This window comes from Giraffa tippelskirchi, chromosome 12 (genome assembly GCF_054371585.1).
Source record: "Giraffa tippelskirchi isolate mGirTip1 chromosome 12, T2T-mGirTip1v1.2.pri, whole genome shotgun sequence".
In the NCBI taxonomy this organism is placed as follows: domain Eukaryota; kingdom Metazoa; phylum Chordata; class Mammalia; order Artiodactyla; family Giraffidae; genus Giraffa; species Giraffa tippelskirchi.
The window spans coordinates 137,892,754-137,919,835 of NC_137286.1; the positions used below are offsets into that span (position 1 = coordinate 137,892,754).

The 27,082-nt window shown below is 43.5% G+C and overlaps 1 protein-coding gene and 1 long non-coding RNA gene across 17 annotated transcripts in view; one reads left to right on the top strand and one right to left on the bottom strand.

The window, feature by feature from the left end:
* LOC145529134 (uncharacterized) overlaps positions 1 to 15,063 on the bottom strand; it is a 113,485-nt gene extending 98,422 nt beyond the window's left edge. The window contains exons 1-3 of one of the 2 annotated variants that reach the window (XR_014070951.1): positions 13,955 to 15,063; positions 7,082 to 7,182; positions 17 to 200 (exon numbers count right to left, since the gene is read on the bottom strand). This is a non-coding gene — a long non-coding RNA (uncharacterized LOC145529134). Of the gene's footprint in view, positions 1 to 16; positions 201 to 6,793; positions 7,183 to 13,954 lie in introns of those variants that run through there. The other variant, XR_014070950.1, reaches the window with a different exon arrangement.
* MBNL2 (muscleblind like splicing regulator 2) overlaps positions 14,861 to 27,082 on the top strand; it is a 165,607-nt gene continuing 153,385 nt past the window's right edge. For all 15 annotated transcript variants that reach the window (XM_081548857.1, XM_081548860.1, XM_081548858.1 and 12 more), the window contains exon 1: positions 14,861 to 15,097. The gene's annotated coding sequence lies outside the window, so the exon portion shown is untranslated. The remainder of the gene's footprint in view (positions 15,098 to 27,082) is intronic.

Sequence of the window (27,082 nt, forward strand, 5' to 3'; positions counted from 1 at the left end):
ACCCAGCAAAACTCACCCTCGTGTCTGAATTGTGAGTCATGCGATTTTGAGCCTCGGAGCACAAGCCACTTGGACGTTTTCTCTTTTCTAGTTCCACACTCAGCGCTCTCACTCTTCACCACACAGTGGGTGGGCATCATATAGTCTACTTGCCAAGTATGTGATTTTTCATATATTGAGATCCCTTAGTCCCCCTTCAGCTTTAGGAGAGAGGAAAGAGAGAGGGACTCAATTTTACATTTGATCCCAGTAGTTCCTGACAGTTCCTGACACAGCCTTGTCTATGAAACCTGTAAAATGTGAGAATTAAGCTATGAATAATAATAATAAAAACAACTGGTAGCAACTATCATTTACCTGAATAGTAATGAGAAGCATTCAAAGTATTTTCTGAACACCAAGTCCCTTCGTCCTCTCAACCGGCCTGTGTGGATTACTATTCCCTGTTGAAGAGATGAGGAATCATAGACAGAGGGGACCCCAGGTAAAGTTACATGCTAATCAGTGGGCAGGAGGGAGCTGAACTTGAAGAGTGGCTGGAGCCTGCAGTCCCTATATCATGATGCCTTTTCTGTAGTGGCGATATTAATGACAGTGGAAGATTATGCCAAATGTAATGAAGCACAAGGGGATATGAAGTCAGCCTTGTGGGTTCAGGTTAAAGCTGTTCACTGAACGAATAATGTCAGCTAAAGCAAGCATTTCATTTCTCTAAGCCTTGATTTCCCCAAATGTAAGATGGATTTGGGCTTCCTGGATGGCTCGGTGGGTCAAGAATCTGCCTGCAATATGGGAGTCACAGGAGACACAGGTTTGACCCCTGGGTTGGGAAGATACCCTGGAGGAGGCAATGGCAACAAACGCCAGTATTCTTGCCTGAAAAATCCCATGGATAGAGAAGCCTGGTGGGCTACAGTCCAAAGGGTCTCAAAGAATCGGACACGACTGAGCAACTAACCACCCAAGACGGATTTAATAAAACAGGGCCAGGTAACAGGGCTGCCTTCCCTGAGTTCCCTTGGTCTCCTGTCTGTGGTTGCTTTCTCTCTATTCAGCTCTGTGTCCCTAGGACCCCCAGGTTCCTCCTTCTCTTTGTTGTATGTAGGCTGTTGTGAAGCTCAGCTCATTCTACAGTGAAAACCCGTGAGGTGCTTGGAAGAACCTGTAAATGGTCAAGGTTGTGCTGTGCACACCATCATGGATACTAAAAACTAGCTAACCAGTAAGGGTGAGGAAGTCTTAAATCATACAGAGAAGCACTGTTTGTAGAGCTTGTTATTCTGTAGACTAATGTTTCCCAAAGTGCATTCTTGACATCGATAGGAGCTATGAAAAATAAATAAGCTCGGACATGAACAAAATTAAACAAATTTATTTCTTGCAGGACTTCTCAGGGCCTTTAATATGCTAACACACTGTGTGAATCTCCAAATGGACAACACAGCATGCAGTGTTTCCCAAACAAATCTAGAAAGGAATCATTTTTTAAATTTCCCCAGATCATCATGCAAGACCAGTACTTAGCAGGAAAAAATTGGGGAAAGCTTTGGGCTCTGATGGCACCAATGAATAAATGTAGAACTCAATGCTTGGGATTGTTTTCTGTGACTTAGGGAGTGGAGTAGTGAGACCAGCCCCATACCACTGATTCCTTTGTAAAGCTGGAACTCGAACCTTTTGAGGAAGCTGCAGCCTGGCCCAGATTGTACAACAGAACTAGATTGTTCCTAGAACTCTAGAAGTAAAAGCTGATTCATGGATTTATTTTATCAGTCTCCTGGGATACAGAAACCCTAGTTACTAGTCCTTAGGCTATTAGGAGCAGTGGAGAGAAGTCTCAGTTGTAGATGTATATGGGTCAGGGGCTTGAGAAAGATATGAAAAAAATTACTGAAAGCATTTACAGAAGACTAGAAAAAAGTCAGAGGAGAAACACAAAGATGATCTAAAAGTGGCAAATCTGTGACCAGCCCCTACTGGCATCTACCACTCCAATGTTAATCTAAAGATGTTAACTGGACAGACATGTACAGTTGAGCAGGTTGTGTACTGCCCAACTCCAGGGGAGCATGTATTTTATGAATGGTGACTGCAGAATGTAGTCACCTGAATAACACCCTGGAAGTAACACCCTGAAAATTTGCCACGCATAACCTCTCTGGTCATATACAGTGGTCCTGGACATTTACCTCAGGGACTAAGTAAACTAACTGAAAATGTGTGCTTACAAAATACTTGTTTGATTTGTCAAGCTGTATCTGGTTTGTCCACAAAGCAGAGTTCTTAAAGTCGGCGGGCAGTAAAATCAAACAGGCCACCAAGCAGCTAAAAACATATAAGATATCAATTCAGAATATCATAAAGAAGTGATTTAAGTAATTTAATTATGCATTTTAAGATTAAACCTCTGTGTTTTCTTTAGAACATTCAGGAAGTTCTCTGTATTTCCATGTTTCCAAAACAATTCTTCTCCTCTTTATTTTCCTCTCCATGAACAAGAGAACTCACCAAAATTTCACTTGCCACCTCTCTGCTAAAACATGGCAATTGAGTCGGAATCTTTGCTCAAGTTTCAGGATTAGACTATGTCTAGAGTATTTGTGCCACTGAAGGGCCTAAATTTTACACAAAATCTGGGTTCACCACCTACCTAGCTTCTTTAGAGACTCAGAGTGAAGGCTTCATCCTCTGGTGCCTCAGTTTCTCTACTTGTAAAACGAATGTAGATAAAGTGGCCTCCCAGATTGAGTACGAGTATGAAGTGATAAGTTATTGTAAAGCACTTTTCAAAAGAGAGTACATGAGTGCTTAATAATAATCTTTCCACTATTGAAGACATAAAGATAAATTAGACAGCCCTTTTTTCTCCTCTGAGAACAATGATAAAATTCATATTGGGGTGTCAGTCAGTTTAATTAGGGCAACGAGTACTTATTAGTTGATTCGGTAGGAAAAACACATTCTAATTGCCCATTTGGTGAAGCTTACATTTCTAGAAGGTCGGAAATTTTTTGTTTTGCTATTTTCAATATTAAGAAATCCTTTCAAAGGGAAATGTTGATTTCCAACCAAAAGGCAATTTCTTCATTATACTTAAACATGACATCTTGAGAATACAGAGTTTTTTAAAGTGTGGTGCAAATTATTAGCTCAGCATGTTATGTAACTTCAAGTATATATAAAGCAAAGTTATAAGTGCTTAATTATGCTAAAAATAACTTTAAGATTAAAATAGATTAAAAATATCATCTGTGCTTCTTAGTCAGGGATCCAGCAAATGGAGAACTTTTGAAATTACTTTTGGAACACGACAGTTAATGTGTGATGAGAGCTTATGAAGGAAGTCTTTGTGTTTGTAGCAGAGCTTGTGGTTTTGAAAGCTGAGAGCCTAGGTTAGCCAAAGTGTCATATGTATGTGGATAGTTTTCTATTCATTGATAGCAAATTTTTCCTGTCAATATATACAAATGTGTATTACTATAAATAAACATAACTTAAATGATCCCACACAACTGTGAATTTTGAAATGCTATTTATTTTGAGACCACAGTCAGTATTTAAACTTCTAAGTGGAGGAGTTTCAGACCAGTTTCTGGTACAAGAAGGATTTCTGGCTGTTATAATTCAGCCAGTTAGGTGTATGGAATTTTTGTGTATTGAGAAGATCATGGGGAAGGGTCTGGGGAAGGATGCAGGGAATTCAGGTCCAAGTAGTCTATAGTATAGACTATACTATATTCAATGTATAGCCTGACCCCCTGTAATAATCCTTACTGAAATTTTGAGGAAGTGCAAACTTGTAGAGGGTTAACATTTCTTCTGCTTTAATAAAAGCCAAGCATTGTGTTTCTGTTTCTTGCCTTCAAATAAACGGCTAGACTCTAGATGCATCTTTCAGCCCTAGGCTCCATGACTGTAATCTCACAATAATCGCCTCTGGACTGGGCTGCTTTGCAAAATAAAATAATTACATTTGTAAGTGATCGGGCTTGTTGGATAGGCTGACCATCCGATGGGTTGGGGGCACAGAGAGGGAGCACGTGGGCTTCAGCTCAGGTGGAAAGATACAAGGAGGCAGGCAAAGCTGTGGCAAAAATTGGAATGAGTCAAAAAGGAACCGTTCTCATTTTGTTTGGCTGTAGAAAAGAGACCGGCTTAAGACAGTTCAGGATTATGACTCTGAATATTTAACTATGGTGATTTCTTCCTTTCTTGTCAAGCCTTTTCAATGTAGAGATCTATAAAGTGTTGGGATTTAAAGGTTTAAGATTTTAGAGAAAGAACACAGTGACATGAGACCAGAATGATGCGAGGTGATGACATCGGCATCAGAATCCTGTTGCTAAGGTGAATCTGTTTTTCTCTCAGATTCAGAGGGAAGGCTAAATAACTGCCCATTTCTGGTAAAAAAGAAAAAAATCTATCCATGGCATGATCCCTTTCCTGTAGCAGATAAAACAAAGCCAGATGCTTTCTCTTTGGACAAATTATTTTTTTTGAACAAAGATAAAATTTTTATTACAAAACATGTCACATGGTCTTCCAAGAAAATTCAGAACACTTTATACAAGTCTGAAATTTTAATGATCAAGAATATACAGTGAGATCTCAATGGATTATCTGAATGAGATGATGATTTGATGAATTAGCCTAAATTTAGTGAAAAGGGAAATTTAGTGAAAAGGGAAAGTTTAGAAGCCAAAAGAAGGATCTGTCCCCTTCTGATGGTTGCCAGAGGGAAGGCAGTGAGGGGAGTCCTGGGTTGGGAGTCAGGGAGGCAGAAGCCAGTGGAATGAACTGAATTGAATAATGGATTATGCCATTAGTAAGGAGAGAACAGGGGGTATAATGGTAAAGCATACACCTGCCAATGAAGGAGACACAGGAGACATGGGTTCGATCCCTGGGTCGGGAAGATCCCGTGGAGGAGGCAACCCACTCCAGTAGTCTTGCCTGAAAAATCCCATGGACAGAGGAGCCTGGCGGGCTACAGTCTGTGGGGGTCGCAAAGAGTTGGACACAACTGAGCGACTCAACAACAAAAGCAACAAGGGAGAGAACAGGACAGAACTGAGAAAAACTATGAAGAAACAAGGGGTGGGATTCCCTGACAAACTGGAGGCCAGAGCAGCTGAGCACAGAAATCCCTCCCACGGGCAGGTCTTCCAGAGTTCCCTCTGGAGTTTGCATCTTCGGCTTGGAACAGGCTCCTCCAGCAGCCCACGACACACTGCCCCAGCTCTGCAAATGTCAGCTCAGAGGTCACTGTCACAAGGAAGCCTGTCCTGCCTACTCACTGTAAGGTTGCCTGGTCCCCCGTACCGTGTCCTACTTTTCCTTCTTTTCTTTTTTAAACACTTGACACCTTCTCACTTACTGCATGATTTTTCTCTCTGTTACACTTAGAGCCAGCACACACTAGCAGCAAAGAAAATGGACTCTGAAGCCAGCCTGCTTGGGGTAGATGGGCTCCACCAGTGAGTAGCCGTGTGGCCCCAGAAAGGTTCCTTCACTGCGCAGGTGACTTTTCTCCTCTGTAAAATAAGGCTGGGATAGTAATGCCATGTATTTCGTAGTGCTGTACACAACACATAGTAATTACTATGTAAATATTTAATAAATTGTCTCCACCCCCTTGGAGGGCTTCCCAGGTGGCGCTAGTGGTAAAAAATTTACCTGCCAACATAGGTAGACATAAGAAATGTGGGTTCAATCCCTGGGTCAGGAAGATCCCCTGGTTGAGGGCATGGCAACCCACTCCAGTACTCTTGCCTGGGGAATCCCATGGACAGAGGAGCCTGGCAGGCTGCAGTCTGTAGGGTGGCTCAGAGTCAAACACGATTAAGTGACTTATCATGCAGTATGGACCCTCTCTGAAACCCCTAAGACTACGGGAACTCCTGAAAAGCACTTGTCATGAATGGTATTTGATGGGGGGAAGATATGAATAACTCATTTTCCAGAACCTGGTGTTTTCACTGAAACATAGAATTTAGATGCAGTTATGATTCGGAAGGATATTTCTGCACATAGGTCACTATAGAACCACCAAGGACCCTCTGCTGGCCAGAAAAACCTGGGCAAATGGCCTCCAAGGTTTGAACAAGAGGGACAGCTATGAACACATGGTCTACCCAAGGTGTCCTGGAGCCACAGGGACATCCAGGTAACATGGTCCCAAGAAATGAGCAGTAAGTAGCACTGGGGACATGTTGGTCTCAAGTTGGTCACAAGTTGTTAGCAAAGTTGAGGACCTCCATAGAGTAGGACGATCTGGCATCAGATAAAAGGTGTTGGGGATTCTCTGGTAACTCAGTCGATAAAGAATCCGACTGCCAATGCAGGAGATGCAGGTTCGATTCCTGAGTCAGGAAGATCCCTAGAGGAGGAAACGGCAACCCACTCCAGTATTCTTGCCTGAGAAATCCCGTGGACAGAGGAGCCTGGCAGGCTACAGTCCATGGGGTCTCAAAGAGTCGGACATGACACTGTTGTGTGGCACAAAGTTTCACCCTCAGTCACTGGTCTTGACTCAATCCTGGTTTTCACTAATGACCCTTGGAAGGCCCCCAGGAAGTGCCACTCTAACTTTGCTGGTTGTGTCTCAAGCACAATTTCCTACTCGCATTTCAGGCCTCTCATATTTTATTCATATATCTAATGGATATTTATCATCAGTCCCATGTCAAGTACTGAGATTGGTACTTGGACTATACAAATGAACAAAACAGGAAAAGCTCCCTGCCCATGGGTGCTTACATCCTAGTGGAGGAAATGGACAACAAACAATAAATATCAAGTAGATTATATATTACGGCGAAAGGTGGCAGGTGCTATGGAAAAGAAAGGGAAGTAGAACCAAGTAAATAGATGTTCTTCCATCCAGTTCTTATTAAACCCCAGTCCAGCTTGATTCCTCACTCAGAAGATGGGCAGGAGTAATGGATGGGAAATTCTTTCAGGTAACCCAACAGGGGAGCCTGCCAGCCCCTTCTGGAATTTCAGGTCTGGAGTATTCTTCTCTCTGTCAGGCACACCACTTGGCTATAAGAAGGTAGAGACAAGGTCCAAGAATACTCACCCTCTCTTATAAGTGAAGGGTCAAGTTATGGTGGACACAACAGGAAATGGAAAGGAAGCATGGTGATCTCACAGCCAGCCTAGAAGAACCACGGGGATGAGCTGCAAAAGACATATGTGGTCTTAATGAAGAGAGATTATAGGAAAAAGACTCATTGTTTCTTCCTCTTTGCGTTTGTTTTCAGAATTCATCATTTTGAAAGGCAACTGGTCACTATCAAGTTCTCCCCGTGAACAGCTGGGAGCATCAGCATCCTCTTTGATCCAACACGTTCTTATCTCTTTGACCCACAAGCAGCTGAAATTCTGAGGACCATAAGGTTTACCCACTTCTTAGAAGTTTGTTTTTAAAGCCCTCAGTTTTGGGGATGGACATGTCCTGACTTTGTCTCTGCAACTATAAATGTCCTTGAACCTCAGGACAAGAAGCCTGATACAGCTGTCACACCAGAAGAAGAAAAAAGAAAAAAACTCATGGGGACAGGTGATGTTGGCCAACATATTTCAACCTTTGCTTTAGTGCCATGGTTCCCAAATTGAACCATGAGTTACCCTGGGAGATTGCAGTGAACATAGGGCCTTCCATGGGATATTTCAGATTTCCAGGGGAAACATAGACATATTTAACATTTGTCAGACACTGTGCAAACTATTAATTCAAGGTAATTCAATTCCAATATTAGACTCACACTCCATTCCTTTCAATGATATTATATATCTTTGCAAAGATAGACTTTTAGCAGTTGCTAAGAAGAAAAACAAGTGCCACACAAAAGTCAATATGGAGCAGGAAACCAGAGCAGTGTTTTCAAACTTATTGCAAGCTTTGAGAACTGTAGGTAGTGCCCAATAAGCACTCACATTTCGTTAATAAATAATTAGGGTTATTCAAGAATGAAACAAAAATATTGTTTTTTCTTTCAAACTTTTTATAGTAACTTTTCAATCAGCTACAAATTTGTGAAAACCTAAACACTAAGTTGTTAGGACCTAGTTAATAAACAGAACAATTAGATGTTTATTTGGCCTAGGAGCACAATGAAAAAAATACTGCCACAAACCAAGAAAGGTTGGAAATCTCTAGTCCATAACCACGTGGACTCCTCAATGAAATCTTGCTAGAATTCTAGAAACTAAAGATGATGATAATAATAGTAGTAGTAATAAGAATTGTAGTTAACATATATGAAGCATTTATGTGCAATGTTCTATGCAAAGGATTTCTCATACAGTGTTTCACTTACATGCTTTAGGCAATTCATGTTTTTTAACCCAGAAGTGTTAGTTTTAATTTTTCCCAGAGTCTACTCTCCCTGGACCTACAGAGAAAATGTAGGAACCAGTTGAATTTTTCGTAATAAATTTAATTGAAAACACTACAACTTTTTTCTAACAGTTATAAAACAAAATTTCTATTTCTTGCTGCATTTTCAACAACCTGCATATTAAAAAAAAAAAACCTCTCCATTTCTTCTAATTATGCAACTTTTTTCCAGACTCATAAATAAAAATCCATCAACCAAAATTAATTCAGCACTACTCCATGCTAGGCAGTATAGAGGATACAACAGGACTTAAATGCATGGTCTGTGTCCTCAAACGACTTCCAATAGGATTTATACATAAAACTGTGCTTAGTCGCTCTATTGTGTCCAACTCTTTGTGACCCCATGGACTGTAGCCCACTGGGCTGCTCTGTCCATGGAATTCTCCAGGCAAGAATACTGGAGTGAGTTCCCATACCCTCCTCCAGGGGATCTTCCCAATCCAGGGATCGAACCCAGGTCTCTTGCATTGCAGGAGAATTTAACCATCTGAGCCACCAGAGAAGCCTGTGAATACTGGAGTGGGTAGCCTACCAGAGGAAAATAAAAACCGTATCTACTAAAGGACTAAGTAGGGAAGTATAGAGTAGAAATATTATACTGAGAGAGGAATGTGCCCTGAGGTTGAATTGTCATGGACCTGGCCCATCTGCAAGTTGTCGTCCTGTCTCATTTCTCTCTTGCTGTAAACAAACTTCTCCTTTCTAGCCATCTCTTCCAGAAACTCAACGCTTGCACCTGTTCTAGGACACCTATCCATTGCCACTTGAAGGAAGACTTTGTTTCTATGGAAATCACCTCCATTTTGCACATCATCAAAGATTAATTTTCCTCTTACCTGTAAGCTTGCTAATTCTGGTGTATCAACAAAGAAGATGATCATAACTACATGGCTTTTTTTGCTTTTATAATATTTCAACTTTTCCTTGTCTAGAGAAATATTTTTTAATACATAGATCAAACCCATTGTCTCCATCATTATCATTTTTTTTGCCTGAACCCTGAATTTGCTTTTGCCACTTTATTACTAGTGCTATTTTCAAGTTTTGGCTTTCCAGGTGGCTCAGTGGTAAAGAATATACCAATGCAGGAGAGTCAGCAGATGCAGGTTTGACCACTAGGTCAGGAAAATCCCCTGAAGGAGGAAATGGCAACCCACTCCAGTATTCTTGCCTGGAAAATTCCATGGACAGAGGAGACTGGAGGGCTACAGTTCAGGGAGTCGCAGAGCGTTGGACATGACTTAGCAACTGAGCACATTTTTAAGTTTATCCGTTTAACCATTAAACAGCCCTCAGGCTCCTCTGTCCATGGGATTCTCCAGGCAAGAATACTGGAGAGGGTTGCCATGCCCTTCTCCAGGGGATCTTCCTGACCTAGGGATTGAACCCGCGTCTCTTATGTCTCCTGCATTGGCAGGGGTGTCCTTTACCACTAGTGCCACCTGGGAAGCCCTCAACCACTTAATAACTATTAATAAATGTCTATTATATCACTACATATTCTAGGTACTGGGATAAACTAATGAGTAAGAAAGACATGGTCACATCTCTCATAGAGACAGCTGCTGCTGCTGCTAAGTCGCTTCAGTCGTGTCCGACTCTGTGAGTCCCCATAGATGGCAGCCCACCAGGTCTCCCCTGTCCCTGGGATTCTCCAGGCAAGAACACTGGAGTGGGTTGCCATTTCCTTCTCCAATGCTTGAAAGTGAAAAGTGAAAGTGAAGTCGCTCAGTCGTGTCCAACTCTTCGAAACCTCATGGACTGCAGCCTACCAGGCTCCTCTGTCCATGGGAGTTTCCAGGCAAGAGTACTGGAGTGGGTTGCCATTGCCTTCTCCGTCATAGAGACTAGTGAGGTACATAAACAAGTAAGACATATTTAATTGCTAATTGATGTGATAATTGCTATGAAGAATAAAATGTCAAATTGTCAGGGACGTTTCAGGGGTCAAGAAAGGCTTCCTGGGAGAGGTGATGAGTATATTAAATGTTGCTAGATAGAAATACATTTGATGAAACTAAAAGGAATAAAAGATGTTTCATGCAGAAGAAATCCAGGCTCTAAATTAGAGAGGGCAGGGACTTCCCTGGTGGTCCAGTGCTTAAGAGTCCATTCTTTCACTGCAGAACATGCATCTTTGATCCCTAGTCTGGGTATTAAGATCCTGCATGATGTGGAGCAAGGCCATAAAAAGGGGGAGGGAGCATAACACAGTCTAGGGAATAAAATTAAAATTTACTAGATGTGAATAGGAGGGAAGTGAGTTTGGGAGGAGTGTTGAGAGAATCTACTCAAGTCTTAGTCAAATGATTTAATCTGAAGGTAATAGGGAGTTATTGACTGACTGCAGTAATGTCATTATTCGATTTGTGTTTTTAAAAGATGAGTTTGGTTGTGGTGTTGTGAATAGAGTGAGAAATGAGGGGCTAGACTGGAGGCAGAGAGATGAAGAATAGACAAAAAGTGATGGGGATTTAAATCAGGCACAAAGCAGAAGAGGAGGAGAAAAAGGAAAAAAAAACTTAAGTCCAGCTTGTATCTGCAGTACATCGTATTGATCAGTTCATTCATTCAACACACATTTCTTATTGAGACTCTCCTCTTCTGTGCCAGGCACATTCTAGCTTAGATGCTGGAGGGGCAGTGATGACTCTGACACTGACAAGCTGGTTGAGAAGACAGATCTTAAGCCATTAACCAAAGAAATGGATCACCGCATCCTGTAAAAAGTGCTATAAGGTGAACAAGATCTATAAAGTATTGCTACTCAAAGAATAGTCCATGGCCCAGCAGCAGGAGCATCACCTGGGAGCTTGTTAGCAATGCTTAGCATCTACCTAAAGACTACTGAACTAGGATGTGCATGTTAACAAGATCCCTGGGGGGAATTTACATGAGTATTAAATTTGAGAAGCACTGCTCTAGAGCGAGAGAAAACAACAGGTGGACCTGAGCTCATCTTGGGGGTTGGGGAAAGGTTCCCTGAAGAAATGGCCTCTGGTTAGGCTGGAGAGGTAGGCAAGAGCTGGATAGCTCAAGACCTTGTGGGCCATTTTGAGAACTGTTACCTCTTCCTAAGAGCAACTCAAAAGGGTTTAAAGGTTAGATTAGTCAGTCCAAGCAGCTGTAACCAAATATCATGCAGACTGGTAGCTTAAACAACATAAATTAATTTCCTCACAGTACTAAAGGCTGGAAGTCTGAAGTTAGCATGCCAGCATGGTTGGGTTCTGGTGAGAGCTCTCTTTCTGACAGCCTTCTTGTTGTGTCCTCTTCTGGCTGAGAGAGAGAGAGCAGAAAGGTCTCTCTCCCTGATTTCTTTTCTTATGAGGACACTAATCCCATCATGTGGGCCCCACCCTCATGACCTAAGTGAAAGAAAGTGTTAGTTGTTCATTTGTGTCTGACTCTTTGAGATCCCATGGACTGCAGCCAGCCATGCTCCTCTGTCCATAGAATTCTCCAGGCAAGAATACTATAGTGGTTTGCCATTCTCTTCTCCAGGGGATCTTCCAGACCCAGGGATCGAGCCTGGGTCTCCTGCATTGCAGGCAAATTCTTTACCATCTGAGCCACCAAGGAAGCCCCATGACCAAGTTACCACCCAAAGGCCTCATTAGCAAATGCCATCACACTGGGACTTAGGGCTTCAACATATGAATTTTGGGGGTGGGGACACAGTTCAGTGCGTAGTAAAGTTTTTTAAGCAAAGGAATATGGAGTAATTAGAATTCTATTTTTAAATTATTATTCTAGCTGATGTACAGGAAAGGGATTGAAGGAATTAAGAATATATGCAGGATACCCGCTAAGAGGCTATTTCATTAGTCACGATGAAGAACATTGAGAGTTGGGACAAAGTTGCACTGGTGGAGATGGAGCAGAGTGAAACATTTCAAAATATTTAGGTGCTAAACTTGACAAGCTGAAGCTCCAATATTTTGGCCACCTGATGTGAAGAACTGACTCATTGGAAAAGACCCTGATGCTGGGAAAGATTGAAGGCAGGAGGAGAAGGGGACGACAGAGGATGAGATGGTTGGATGGAATGGACATGAGTTTGAGCAAGCTCCGGGAGTTGATGATGGACAGGGAAGCCTGGAGTGCTGCAGTCCATGGGATCGCAGAGTCAGATACGACTGAGCAACAGAACTGACTGACTGAAACTTGACAAGCTTTGATGATAGATTTCATATAATGGTTGGGGAGAGGAGGGTCAAGAATGACTGCCAGATTCTTGGCTGGTGCAGTTGGATGGACATATTAATTCTTGAGATACAAATCATGAAGTCAGCAAGTTTGGCATCTTGCTACATGCAATGAACAATATAGAAATTAAGACAAGAAGAACCATCAGTTAGTGTTGATCATGTGCCAGCCACGGTATAGACACTTTACATATAGTAACTTAATTAATATACTATCAAGCCAAGCCTTCTGAGATGGGAAGGTCAGCTCATCACTAAGGGTTTCATGGTCTGGTATAGCAACAGCGCAGATTACTTTTACAGGATAACATCAGAGAAGACAACGTGAGCAAGGAAGCCATCAGAAAAGAAAGAAGATTCAAGCAGAGGACTAAAGGTTGGGGGAGATTTTGCTGGGTGAACCTCTGGGGAGTCAGGTCTGTAGATGGGTTCTAGGAGTCATGGAGACTCAGGCATGACTCCACCAGAAAATACTTAGAAAAACAGCTCAGAAAAGATTGAGTAGAAAGGGAGGGCCCAGATTATGAAGGACCTTGAAAGTCAGTCATTTGGATTTTATAGAGAGAAGACTTGAATATGAAAGAAACGTGACACTACATGACTTTGGAAAACCTGTCTGGCAACTGGGGAGTGTGAACATGGGTAGGCTTGAATCTCAGAAGTCAGCTTATTAGCATTTGTATTAGCTGGGTAATAGGTCAGAGTTGTGAACTAGCTACAAGGAAAAAATCAACCAGGTTTAGTTTCACTGAATGAAAATGGAAGAATGAGTCAAAGAAGACTAAAATTTCAGGATTGGAATCAAGGGAAAGGTAGTTTTAAATTCATAATCAGAGGGGGGTCAGGAAGGGGATATCCATAAACTCGTGATATTCCGTTTACATGCAGCATGATACTAAGGATATTTAAAAATAGTGGTTTACCTGTTCAACCACAGAGATCATTTAAATTTCCAGAAAAATTATAGTAGATGATAGCTTGCAAGTTAAGGATATGATGGATTTACATTAGGATGAAACGATACATATAAGATCCGAGAGGAATAAAGTATGGTATTCTATTAAAAGAAACAACCTACAAGCCATTATGAAATACTGTGATTTTTAAATGAAATTGGTAAAATCAAAAGAAACCATTACATTCCACTCCAACTGTCACTTCATTACAGATGCAGCGAACAATCACGTATAAACAATAGTGCCAGGGATTCAACCTTTCAGATGAATGGGGCTTTGTTCCTGCCTTGGTCTAGCTTTGTGATCATAAAACAGGTTTGATATATATATATCAAAACAGAGTAGCATTGACTGGGGAAGATAAATAAATGAACTTTACTAACCTTTCTGTTCCTTTTTTGCTTTATCTCAGGGAACTTCAGCACCTCCACATTATCCTTTGTGGGGTCTCACTGGATGGTGCCCCTAGGATCACGTGACAAGTGTGTTCAACAGTAAACATCCTCTGGTTAATGGTTGCTTCGTTAATGACAATATGTTCCAATGCACGGTAGTTATCAAGCAGTACGTGAGGAAACTTAAGAGTCAGGTGACAGCAAGCCTAATCCTCTCAGGGGGGCCTGCCAAGGGTGAAGCAGAGATAGCAATTCTATTGTTCAGAATTCCTTAATGGAAGGGCCCCAGGAGTCTGAAAACTTACAGAAAAGGTATATGGGCTCCAGGAATTAACCACAGCCATAACAGATGTTTTACAGGAAAACTGTGTGCGGGACACAAGCCTGTTTTGACTTTGACTATGCACTTGGGTTAACACGTTCCTCCTCGCTAGTGACAATCAGATGCAAATGTTCTGCAAGGTGTATTCATTTCCACGGCAGACACGGAATTGTTTGCCTTTAAAAAAATAGATAGATAGATAGATAGATGCTTTGTCCAATGGGATAACGACTTCAGTTTCATGGACAACCTGGAGGTCTCCCGAATCTGCCCGAGTTTTGTGTTTTCCAAAGTACTGACAGTGCCCCCGCGGGCTCTGGGCTGGCTAGGCTTAAAGGGTGTTCTCGAGGAGCTCCCCCTTCTCTCTGCTCTGCCAATGATGTGCCACTTTGTCTCGGGGCTCTGACTGCTTTCTTCCGAGAGGGAAATTCCTCTTTCATCAGTATGGATGCACTGTTTTCACACACCGCAAGTGCTGTGTTGCTGCGTCAGTCATCCTATGAGGGCCCGGTTCAGACGAGCAGCGCTGACGAGCTGGCTGGCGATTGGCTGCCCGCGGCGGGGAGGGATTTGTCGGAAGGAAGGGCTGCAGCTTACAGCAACAGAGTTTAGACTGTCTTTGCTTCATCATCTGAAGGCAAAATTTTCCAGATACGGCAGACGGCTCCCCGAGTACAATAAGCAGGGAATGAGAACTATTTACATGGAAATTTCTTCCTCAGGATGCAGCGAAGAAACCGCGGCCGCTTGATTCTACCAGATGTTCCTGGGGTTACTGTAACAGAGAAGGAGAGACAGAGCTAAACAAGGTAGGGAAATCGTCCCCCCGCCTCTGCTTTTTTTTTTATCCCCCCTGAATGTTTGAAGAGTTTGCTGCAGTATGCTGCATTCCGTGTCTGTTGCTTCAGGAAGCCAGGGAAACCGGGTTCCACTAATTCAAATGAAATACTTGCAGGGGGGGACCCTGGAGTTTTACGTAACGTTTTGATTTGAAAAAAAAAAAAAAAAATGCCCAAGCGTGAATCTCTGCCGCCTGTTTGGGGTGAAGCATAAAACGAGTTTTTATTTCAAAGAATAGGACCATTGATTACTCGATAGAAACCATTTGAATTCTTGGGGGCATTCTTATTTTCTGGTTCTAGAAAAAAATTTTTTCAGACTGCCACAGTTAGCTCCCGAATAAATAAAGTTTACGTTGATCCTAAGATTTGAAAACAGACTCGCGATTAAGGGGTGGAAAAAAAAACTTCCTGGTAAATAATTATCGATGGAATGTTTTTTAAAGAAAAAATACATCGACTTATGGGATATTAGAGACCTACCTAGCTCTCCAATGCCATGGCTTTTAATTGAGTTTCAAAAGCACATTTTTAACAAGCCAGCTAGAGGTAGCTTTCTGACAAGTTTTCGATACTGTAGTTCAATGTTTACATTTCTTTTTCTGGCATGTCTGAGCCTTTGTTTCCAGCTTAAAAGTGGAACCATTATATTCGAAAGTAAAGCTGGGTTAATAATGCTTACTGCAATTATCTGATCTTTATGCATTTTTAATGAGAACACACAGCCAGCAGAATAATTTAACGAGGGCAGGCTAGCTTTTTAAAGCTGTGTTTTCACTGTGCCAAACCATATCAACTTTCTTGCCGAGAAGCAGCAGTGAGAAATGATGGAGAAGATTTATTTTTAACACACTTGGCCCGGGAGAAGGAAAGGATATATTTGTTAAAGAATTCTTTCTGCCCTTTTCCGTTTTAAATTTCTGCCAGGCATGAGGAAACTGTGCTTTTTTGTTAGGCCTCGGAAGCATATGTTTACAATAAATGTGTAACATTTTTAGAATAGTTAGCAAGCACTGAAGCGAAGAAAAAAAAAAAAAATTTGACTTGCCTAGCCACTACCATGGTGAATGTTCTTCAAGAAACACCGCTGGCCTTTGAAAAAGCAAAGGTTAAGTGGAAAGATATTTGTTGATTGAGTACTATGTGCATTGTGAGGGTAATAAAGTAAAAATAATAATAATAATAAAGAGGTTCTTAGAACCTGTAAATAAGATGAAGTTTCTTCAGCCAGTTTGTCTGTTTTATAAGGAGCAGTGGAAGTCCTCCTTTAAATAAGGACAATGCCACGTAGATTCTTCTAGACCCACTGTTTTTACTTTCAAGGAGAAGTGCAGGACACTCGCCCAGAACTTCTGACGTCATCTCCCAACTATTTTCTGCTGTGTGTTCTTTTATTCAAGCTCGTGGAGAGGAATATTTCTTTATGTCCTGGCTAGGAACGTTCGGACTCTTCCTTGGCAGGTCTTGAGTTATGTCTTCATTTTCCCGTCCTTTCTAAAACCCTGAACCGATTCTCCAGCAGAAATAGGGCATCTTCTCCTACCTGCCTCCTCACGTTGGGCAGGTCGTTTGTCTGCAGGGTTCCGGCTGTGGCGGGCAGTGGGCCGGCTCTGCTTCAGGCCTCGCGTCCCCTCAGCACAGCCTGTCTCTTGGCACCTGGGTGGACATCACCACCCAGGGGCCCCGTTGCCAGCTTCCCCCGGAGCCACTCTTTAGGACCCGGGCTATGCCAACAGTTCACGGCTGGCAGTGATGGTGGCAACAGCTCCTCTGGCAGAAAGATCACCATGCCCTAGTGTCGATGGACCCTAGGGAAGGGCAGTCCGGTACAGCAGGCTCTTCTCCCCGTGTCACAAGTGGCAGCTTTGGTCACAGCGATCCAGGGTCTGTTAGTTTTTAATAGGGAGCCTTTCGGGGAAAGAATTTCCATTAGAACAGCCTGGAGTTCTGGGGAGTTCCCAGCCCTAGTTTGCACCCTCTTTAGGACTGCTTGGGTTGTGTAGCCTCTAACAAGTACCCATCTCAGTTTTTTCTCTCCCTTAATAGCGTTGATTAATACTTGCTACACCTTCCTTTATACCTCTAGCATTTTGAGAGACCTTGAACTTGCATCCCCCCCAAAAAAAGTTGTTTGTCTCTTGACACAGTGAGCTAGTTAAAAGGGATAAAACCACCCTATGAATGAAACTGTGGAAAATGCCTTACGGTGTTAAGGTACATAGTCTTAGATACAGAATCCTTCACTCTACTTCACGTTCACGTAAATTTTCTAGGGATATTCACCCTCAGACCACGGCGTACAATTTCCAAGAAAAGCAGAGCATCGCTTGTGTGCGTGTTCTCCTTTGATCTTGTGCAATATTACTAGAAGCTATGCAAACCAGATCCTTTCAGACACAGGCCTTGTAGTACCCAAAGCATTTAGTGCTCTTTTTGCTTTGACTTGGGTGTGTAATGTGTGCAAGTGGAGTAAGTAAGAGAGAAAACGAGAGGAGGGGAGAAAAATACGCTTGTGAAATCTACTGGTTGTGTAGCGTCCCTGGTTAACAGCCTGCCTTCTGCCTGCTAGTTGTTTTAATTTGCTGTTGCTATGGTAAAAACAAATCAATATCACATGGCTACCAGCCAGTCCCGCTCGGGGACGTGCCAGAGAGACTCGAGATCAGGTACTCACGATTCCAAGCAAGAACTGGCAGAAGAGGTTTTAGGTACTGGGTTGAAGAGAATTCCTTATGGGGGACCGATGGGGCTCACGCTTGTGTGTGTTCTCTTCCTTTCTTCCTGCCGATAACAAGAAAAGATGCGTATTGTATGTCAACTAGACTAAAAAAAAAAAATGGGACGGCGCACTGGTTTGTTTACATTTTCCAAAATGATAAAACATGTCATCAACATAGAAGGAGGTGGCTCACGTGGGAAGTGGTAAAGGATGCTGATTACTGAAGAGGTGGGACGCCTGCAGGGCATGTTGGTTGTAAAAACAGTTTGGGGTCTTGAACAGCCCCAGGTACAGAACAGAAGAGCCTCACAAGCCGTTGCGGCTGCCGAATCAGGCAGAGAAAGCTGCCTTCTCTGGGGAGCAGGTGGGTGGGGTTGGGTGGGTGAGGGGTGTTGTGGAAAGGTGGGAGTGGGAGGCACCGATATCAGCCTGTGTAGCAAAGTCCCCAGAAAGCTGGATGTCCAATGTCAGGCCAGATGAGCGCAGAAGCTGGGGGGCAGAGCAGTACAGGGGCCCGGACACTGACCTCTTGTAAAACCTGCCTGAGCCCCAACCTGAAGGCCCAGCAAAGAAAGAGAAGTGGCTGTGAAGAGACGTAAAGATGTCACGTGCCTGGGCATCCTTTCTGAAATGAACCAGGTGGGCACAGATGTGTATGTGTGGAACAGGAAACTTGGTACTTCATGCTCTGCTTTCTTGCAGAAGAAGGAGGTAGGAAGACTTAGTGGGGCTTTGTAAAGCAAATGGTTACTTGTAGCTGTGATAATATTCATGATGAGAAGCCCAGGGTGGCGTCATGGCTGGTCTGCGTCAGGCGTGTGCCTTCATAGCTCAGCATTGTTGAGCAGAAGCTGGGCCCGGCTCTGTTGCTGAGAGTGAACACAGGTGTGAAAGAAACCAGAGGGTTTCTTCTGTGAGCAGGAGCCACGTTGCTGATGGTTCAGTTTTTGGCTGGCTTGCTCCCTTCAATATGGCAGAAATGCTTGATAATAAAAATGGACCCACCGATGTTACCTTAGTGCACAGACAAAGAATACATTGTCTCTGAGATCCTGGGTCGCTGTGTTCCATCAATCAGTCAACAAGTGTTTATTAAACACCTCTTGGCTCCTCTGGCTTTTGCTGTTTGGTTAGAACAAGTCAGTTACCTAATACCTGCCTCTGAGTATGTGCAAAATACAGGACAGAAAGAAGCAATGCAAAATTGTAAGTTTCAGAGACTTTAATAATAACTTTATTGGCTAATGTTAATTTCACATTGTTAACCATCAGACGTTAATTGTAGGTTTTGAGACAGTTTTGGTGTTTGGGGGAGGATTAAGAGAAGGAATTTTGAGTTTTAAATATCTATCTGTAATTTCTTCACTTCTGCTGTATTTCTCAGCATAATATTGTTTAAATAACACATAATGATGTAAGATGAGGAACAGGCATACAAGAATGCTGCCATCCAAATCCAAAATACTCGGCCACTGAGAGCAGTCGCCCAAGTCTCAGCAAGCTGAGAGTCAGCCCCAAAACGACTGGGGAACATGGGCTCGTCAACTGAAAGCCTCAACCGTCAGTCGACCAGAGGAAATCCTAGCCCCTCTCCCACACTTCTGAGCCTCAGGGTGGCTGAGATCTCACTGTCCCCATACCAGCCAGGAAACCTGATTCCTGACCCTGGAGAGTTAAAATTCCACACCCCTACCCTGTCCTTTTTTAAAAAGCACAGGTACTTTTTTTTAATCAGTTTCCTTTTTTAAACACAAAATTTTGGTTTTGTTTTTCACCCTAACATCAAAATTAATGTAAATTCTCTGGGCACTGACAAGCTGTGAGGGAAGGAACCCAGTTTGGGAAGAGCTGGGAGAAGAGAGTGTAAGTCAGCGTCAAGAATTCTTTTTAGAAATGGGTCCTGGCAGGCACACAGGCAGGTTCTAAGGTCTAGCAGAATTGAGGCAAGCTGGATGCCACAGAAAAACTTTGGGGCAGTGAAAGTGAAAGTGGAAGTTGCTCAGTCATGTCTGACTCTTTGCAACCCCATGGAATTCTCCATACCAGAATACTGAAGTGGGTAGCCTTTCCCTTCTCCAGGGGATCTTCCCAGCCCAGGGATCAAACCTAGGTCTCCCACATTGCAGGCAGATTCTTTACCAGCTGAGCCAAAAGGGAGGTCCAAGAATACTGGAGTGGGTAGCCTATCCCTTTTCCAGCGGATCTTCCCGACCCAGGAATTCAACCGAGGTCTCCTGCATTGCAGGTGAATTCTTTACCAACTGAGCTATGAGGTATGAGCCACTTCAGAGGACAGCAGGAAGAATCAGGAGACACCAAAGAGAGTGCAGATCCCCAGGCCTGAGCAGCATGCAGCCCATCCTCACTGGGAAACAAGACATTTACAAACAAGATAAAAATAGTTCTCAGTCGCTCAGTCATGTCCAGCTCTTTGCAACCCCATAGACTGTAGCCCACCAGGCTCCTCTGTCCATGGGATTTCCCAGGCAGGAGGATTGAAGTGGGTTGCCATTTCCTTCTCTAGGGGAATCTTCCCGACCCAGGGATGAAACCCCCATCTCCTGCCTCTCCTGCATTGGATTCTTTAGCACTTAGCCACGTAGATCAGCACACAGATACCTTCAGAAGAATGGTTAGCCTGTGTACACTTTCGTACCCTCTACGAAGGTCTTTCACAGACTTTATCTCAATTGACAGTTCAAATCTAGGCTTAGAAACTGGGAGCCTAAAATTAGACCACTCCTGTGAGGACATGCTAGGTAAAGCTCCTGGCGGAGATGAGTTATAAACCGGATTTTTAAAACTTTTATCACTGATTTTTTTTTTTTCTGTGCTTAATTGATTTGAATTTTGAAGAACAGGAAAAACTTACAAGTGCCCCTGGTACGTCTGTGCACGTCTCTTTCTCCTGCTCTTAGATGCTGTCATGGACAAGGGCGTTTATAGCTGGTACAGTAGGCAGCCAGGTGCGGCCACGGAACAGGAGGGGCGGGTGGTTGGCTTTGCTTTCCCAGCTCTGACTGCTCAGAAGGCGTTAGGGAACATAACCGTACCCTGGCTGCGCGCCCCAACCCAGCCACACAGTAGCAGCGTGAGCCTGCCTATGACTGGCAGGAAGGTGTTCTAGAACATAAAATTCACAAAATCGTTGTAAATGGCTTACAAGTCAGGGAAGAACCAAAGTCAGCAGTGAAACCAAAATTCAAAGTATTCCATTTTCCTATGAGAGCATCTCATTGAGTTCTCTTAAGTCTGTTAAAGGGATGGGGGCAGAAATTAATATTCTAGTAGCAAGTGTTATAAGCTGTTTTACACACTTGTCTTGTGTATTTTGAACCTTAAAGGAAGTCCATGAATTAATGTTATCCCCACAAAATTAGGGCTTCCCAGGTGGCACCAGTAAGAACCGACCTGCCAAGGCAGGAGACGTAAGAGATGTGTATTTGGTCCCTGGGCCGGGAAGATAACCTGGAGGAGGAAATGGCAACCCACCCAGTATTCTTGCCTGGAGAATCCCCATGGACAGAGGAGCGTGGCAGGCTACAGTCCATGGGGTCGCAGAGTCAGACACAGCTGAAGTGATTTGGCACGCACGCACGAACTACAAAGTTAACGCTGACCAGTAGAAGTTCCAAAAGGTTCTGTAACACACCATTGATCCCACAGCTAGCATTTGGTGGAGCCAAGATTTAAACTCAGACCCGATCATACCTCTGAGTCCTATAGAGAATCAGCACTATGTTTTTTCATCTGAGCAGTTAAGATTGAGAAGATAAAAATAATTTGCAGAAAGAAATGAAAGCTCAAGGTGAAAGGAGGTTTATTATTTTAGAAATCTCAGATATACTTTACATAGTTTACATTATGATACCTAAATACTGGGTATGATAACACTAGCAGTATCTTACGTCATATACTCATTTCTGTTTTTATGCTTATCATATCTTTTAATGGCCTTCTGTCCCCTTTTGTCCCCATCTTATAAATTAAAAACCGAATTTGAGTTTTCAGTTAATTAATTGAGGTTAAACCATGTGTTAAAAATCTCACTAACCAAAAAATGGAAAAGTTGATCCTCAAAACTATGGGGATCTGTGCAAATGATATTTAATGAGATAAAATAGTCTTTAAATGAAATTACACTGTGGTCTGACTTGGAGTTTTCTTGCAGTGGATGTTGTGATGTGGACTAGAGCCCTACCCAAGCAATTTTGGGGAAGATAGTATGTTTTTAATTAAGATACGGAATTGTTTTCAAAAATCTATAAATTTCTGGCATCTCAGATGCAAGCTCCAATTAATCAACTAAAAAGTATTGGTGAAGTATATATTATATCAGTGATTTACTACTTATAATTTTAAATTTTCTGGGAGTTCAGGAAGGTAGAACTGCTTTTGAACTGGAGAAGTAGTTGAGACTTCAAGGAGAAAAGATAAGTCCTCTGGCTCTGAATAGATGTACTTTGTCTAGATCAGTGTTTCTAAAATGGGATGTCTACACCCCAAGCCTAGGGTCAGATCATTCACTAGGTGAGGAAAGGAGACAGTTGAACTTAACATCTTATATATTATTTAGCTCATCCTTTTAAAATGTCAATTTCCATGTATGTTTCATAATGTATGTAACATATTAGTATTATTATGCAAGTATAACATTTTTAAGTAAGTAGATAACCTTATAATGGTTGTTCCTGCACAGAAGTATTTTTCTGATGGGGTGGCATGCTTGGGTGCTGAGTCGTTTCAGTCGTGTCCGACTCTTTGTGACCCCATGGACTGTAGCCCGCCAGGCTCCTTTGTCCATGGAATTCTCCAGGCAAGAATACTGGAATGGGTTGCCATGCCTTCCTCCAGGGGATCTTCCCAACCCAAGGATCAAACCCACGTCTCTTATGTCTCCTGCATTGGCAGGTGGGTTCTTTACCACTAGCGCCACCAGCAGTATGTGATCCAAAAAGTTTGGAGAGGGCAGTAGTCAGAATTAGAGAAAGGAAGATAATCTCAAGGAGGAACAGCTTGATGTGAGGGCCAGTGTAAAACTAAACTTTGAAGAACAGGGATTAAATATTGGGGAGCAGGGGAAATAAGTTTATTCTTTGACTAATTTTTTTTGGAGTGTAGTTGCTTTACAATGTTGTGTTTCTCCTGTACAGCGAAGTGAATCAGCTATACGTATACATATATCCAGGGGAAGGCAATGGCAACCCACTCCAGTACTCTTGCCTGGAAAATCCCATGGACGGAGGAGCCTGGCAGGCTGCAGTCCATGGGGTCACGAAGAGTCGGACACGACTGAGCGACTTCACTTTCCCTTTTCACTTTCATGCATTGGAGAAGGAAATGGCAACCTCCTCCAGTGTTCTTGCCTGGAGAATCCCAGGGATGGGGGAGCCTGGTGGGCTGCTGTCTATGGGGTTGCACAGAGTCGGACACGACTGAAGCGACTTAGCAGCAGCATACATACATCCACTCTTTTTTAGATTTCCTTCCCATTTGGTCAACACAGAGCATTGAGTAGAGTTCCCTGTGCTATACAGTAGCTTCTCATTAATTGTCTACTTTATACACAATATCAATAGTATATATATGTCAATCCCAATCTCACAATTCCTCCCACCCAGAAATTACTTTAGATGGAGTTGGGGAAAATCAGAATATGGAAGAACTAAAGAGCCATGTGGTGGCTCAGATAATAAAGAATTTACCTGCAATGCAGGAGACCTGGAAAGGGAATGGCAACCAGTCCAGTATTCTTGCCTGGAGAATTCCATGGACACAGGAACCTGGTGGGCTACAGTCCATGGGGTCACAAAGAGTTGGACACAACTGTGTGACTAACATTTTCACTTTCACTTTTCAAAGAGCCATGTGGAGGAGTTTCTTTTTTGTTAACATCACATCTAATGCTTTATAAGGATTGAACTGAGCTTGTAAGATCAGGTCAAGAGGTTAGAAAATCTGTAACAAGTGATGCCACCAGCCAGAAAACTTCTGCAGTATTTCAGAGGTCATAGGAAAGGAGTTTGATTAGAATGGCAGTGTGAGAATGGAGGAGAAGGAGCAAATCTAAAATGTGTCTTGAAGGAAAAATAGCAGAGACTGGTGAGAGCTTAGAAGACCCAAAATGACATTGGAGTTTCTGGAAGGAGAAATATCTGTGGGATCCTAGCAGAAAATGGGGATAGATGGGAAAGGGGGCCAGTCAGTGGGAATGGGGTCAGGAGGGGGAGAGAGGATGAGTTTTGAGTCCTGATCATGATGTTTTAGCTAATGATGGGTCACTCAAGTGGGTCATCCATAGACATCTGATAACGTGAAATGGAGAAAAGCTTAGGCACCAGGCTGCAAATGTAAACTAAGACACACCTGTATGGAAGCCATTGTGGAGGCCAGGAGTGCTCACCACGTCCAAGAAGAAGGGAGCATCAGTGGAGGCAGGCAGATGACCAAGGATGAGCGTTGGGGAGACTGCCAGGGCCGAGAAGAGAGTAAGAGGTAGCAAAGAACCACGAAAACAAGTACCCACAAAGGAGCAAAACTGTCTATCAAAAATGAGTAAGCAAGACTGTTAAGCACATGCCTGTTAAGCACAGCCTCCATGGCTCCCGGCACATTATCCTGCCATGGTTACCCTCTCTGACCTGAGTGCTCAGGCCATGGTCCTCCTGGAGGCAAATATCAGTTCACTGCCATGGTGAGAGCGATAGAACACCAGATGGATAAAGAGAATCTCCTGCTATATATACATACACATACACACATATGTATATATCTCATATCTCACATATCTCATATATCTCATATATATCTTATATATATCATCCTCTGCCACCCTCTTCTCACCCTTGCCTTCAATCCTTCCCAGCATCAGGGTCTTTTCCAATGACTCAGCTCTTCACATTGGGATGAGATGGTTAGATAGCATCAGCAACTCAGTGGACATGAATTTGAGCAAACTCAGGGAGAGAGTGAAGGACAGGGAAGCCTAGCGTGCTGCAGTCCATGGGGTCGCAAAGAGTCATACACGAGTTAGCAACTGAGCAACAAAAACCACATGCACACACACATGCACATATACTTGAATATTTAAAGAGTGAGTCTTCACTAATAATCAAAAGAAAGCATTTAAAACTGATAGTTATAAACATGTATGCATCTGTATCTCAAAATATACATTTTGAGGGTCTCATTGGTTAGGACAGTAATTCCAGAGTGATTGGAGATACCGCTGGATACTAGGCTCCCTGTTGTCGAAGGCCCAGGGTCCATTCATTCCTGGCTCCAAGGTCTCAGTTGAACCAGCCATCAGGGCTACTTTGAAGAAAATGAGAAAGTACCCACGTGCCTATGGTGAGGAAGCCAGAGCAGCCATCCTCAGACCTTCAGGTGCACGCACCTCCCTGGGGATCTAAGTGAAATGGTAGAGTCTGTTCCAGTAGATCCAGGGTGGGGATCGAGATTGTGCACGCCTAACAAACTCCCAGGTGAGGAAGATGACACTCGTGGCTCGTTCCGAAGGCTCTAGAGCACTTTGCTGGCACAAACGTCGATGGTGGCGGATTTCTGGGTCTGAGATGGTTTTCATGGAGCCTTTGCAGGGCTGAGGGTCGGGACCTGCCTTCTCCACACATGAGGCCTTTCCAGGCTGCCCGGGCTCAGACTGGAGCTAAGGTTGAGTCTGTCCCACGAGGCTGGCCATGATGCTGCTTTGGCCAGGTTGTGAAGGTGGCCCTTCGGCATTTCCAGCATCTCTGTGGTCACAGCAGCTGATGTCTGTGGATGGCCCTCGTGGCCACGATGGCTGTCTCTTCTTTGTGGACACAGACTCTCACCAGTTCCCTAGGAGACTTACTCACCGCCTCCAGGGAAGGCTGGTGTGTCTGTTTACACGTCTGCTCCAGAGAGATTTTTTTTTTTCCTACCAAATATCCGTGTTCAAAATCAACCATAGACTTTTTCCCCTTGATGGCGGTCAGAGCCGGAGCCTGCAGGTCCGACGGCCTCAGTGGATCAGTCTGGGGACCCCTGACCAACACAGCATTTCCCTTAAGATAATGCTGGTTCTCCCTCCAAAGAACAGAGAGAGTATAGAGGAAGTGTTAAGTGCTATTAACATCGCATTTAAAAAATGCTAGTTCTGAAGTTGTGTGTGATGAGTAAAGACATTAAGTGAGATGGCGGCTGTCTTAGGTCGTGGCTTCAGTGAACATCCAGGCCTGACCGTGGACCATCTGAGGTCTTGTTTCATGTCTGTCTTTCTTTCCTGCCGTTGAGGGCTTCCTTTTTCTGTTTCTCCAGCCTGGGGCCTCCTCTTTCCTGGGCCAGGAGTCCTGCTAACCTGATTTAGAGGAAGTCTGCCCTGCCCAACTGCCCGTTTAGTCCACACACAGATGGCCAGTACTTTTATGCATTTTTAACTTACCCAATAACCTTTTAGGGCCAAAAGGCACCAAGTCTTTATTGAGTTTATTGAGTGCCTACTATATGCCAAGCCCTCTGCTGAGAGCTTTATGTGCATCAAGTCAGCTAAACCTTTTTATGAAGAGAATGAAGTCCCAGGAGGCTGAGTTCTTTGCCAAGGTCACACACGAACAAGCGACAGAGCAAGCTGAGAGTCCAGTTGGCGCGTCTCCGAACACCCAGACCTTTTCCAATGCTTCCTCGGGGGATAGCAACAAAAAGGAATTTGCTTTGAAAAACTTCTCTCATGTTTTCACAGACCGTTAGCAGAATTCACTAAACGGTTAAGTAACACACGAACAAGCAAGTCCTGGCAGGCTGCTCCTGCATGAGTTCAGCGTTAGCCATGAATTCCTCCTCACAGGGGACCTGGGAAATCACCCAGGACGCTGGAGCTTTGTCTCCGTGACGCGCTGTGAAGAGTGGACCTCTTCCTCACCCTGAGTTTCCGCCGTGTCTGTGTGCACACGTGCAGAGGAAGAAGCCTAAGGAAAGACCTTGGCTGAGGTGCCCTCTGGACACTGTCAGGGGATAACGTGCAGTGGGGAGGTCTGTACAAAAGTGAGATGCTTTGTGTTGTCATGGCTTTACCACCCGGACTTTGTTGTTGTTGTTGTTGTTGAGTCGCCAAGTCACATCCGACTCTTTGCGACCCCGTGGACGTTCCTCACCATCTCCCAGAGTTCACCCAAGTTCATGTCCCTTGAATCTGATGCTTTGAGGACCTGGAAGACCCTTTGCCTTTCCATCAATGTCCCGGTTCCCAGGCAGGGCTG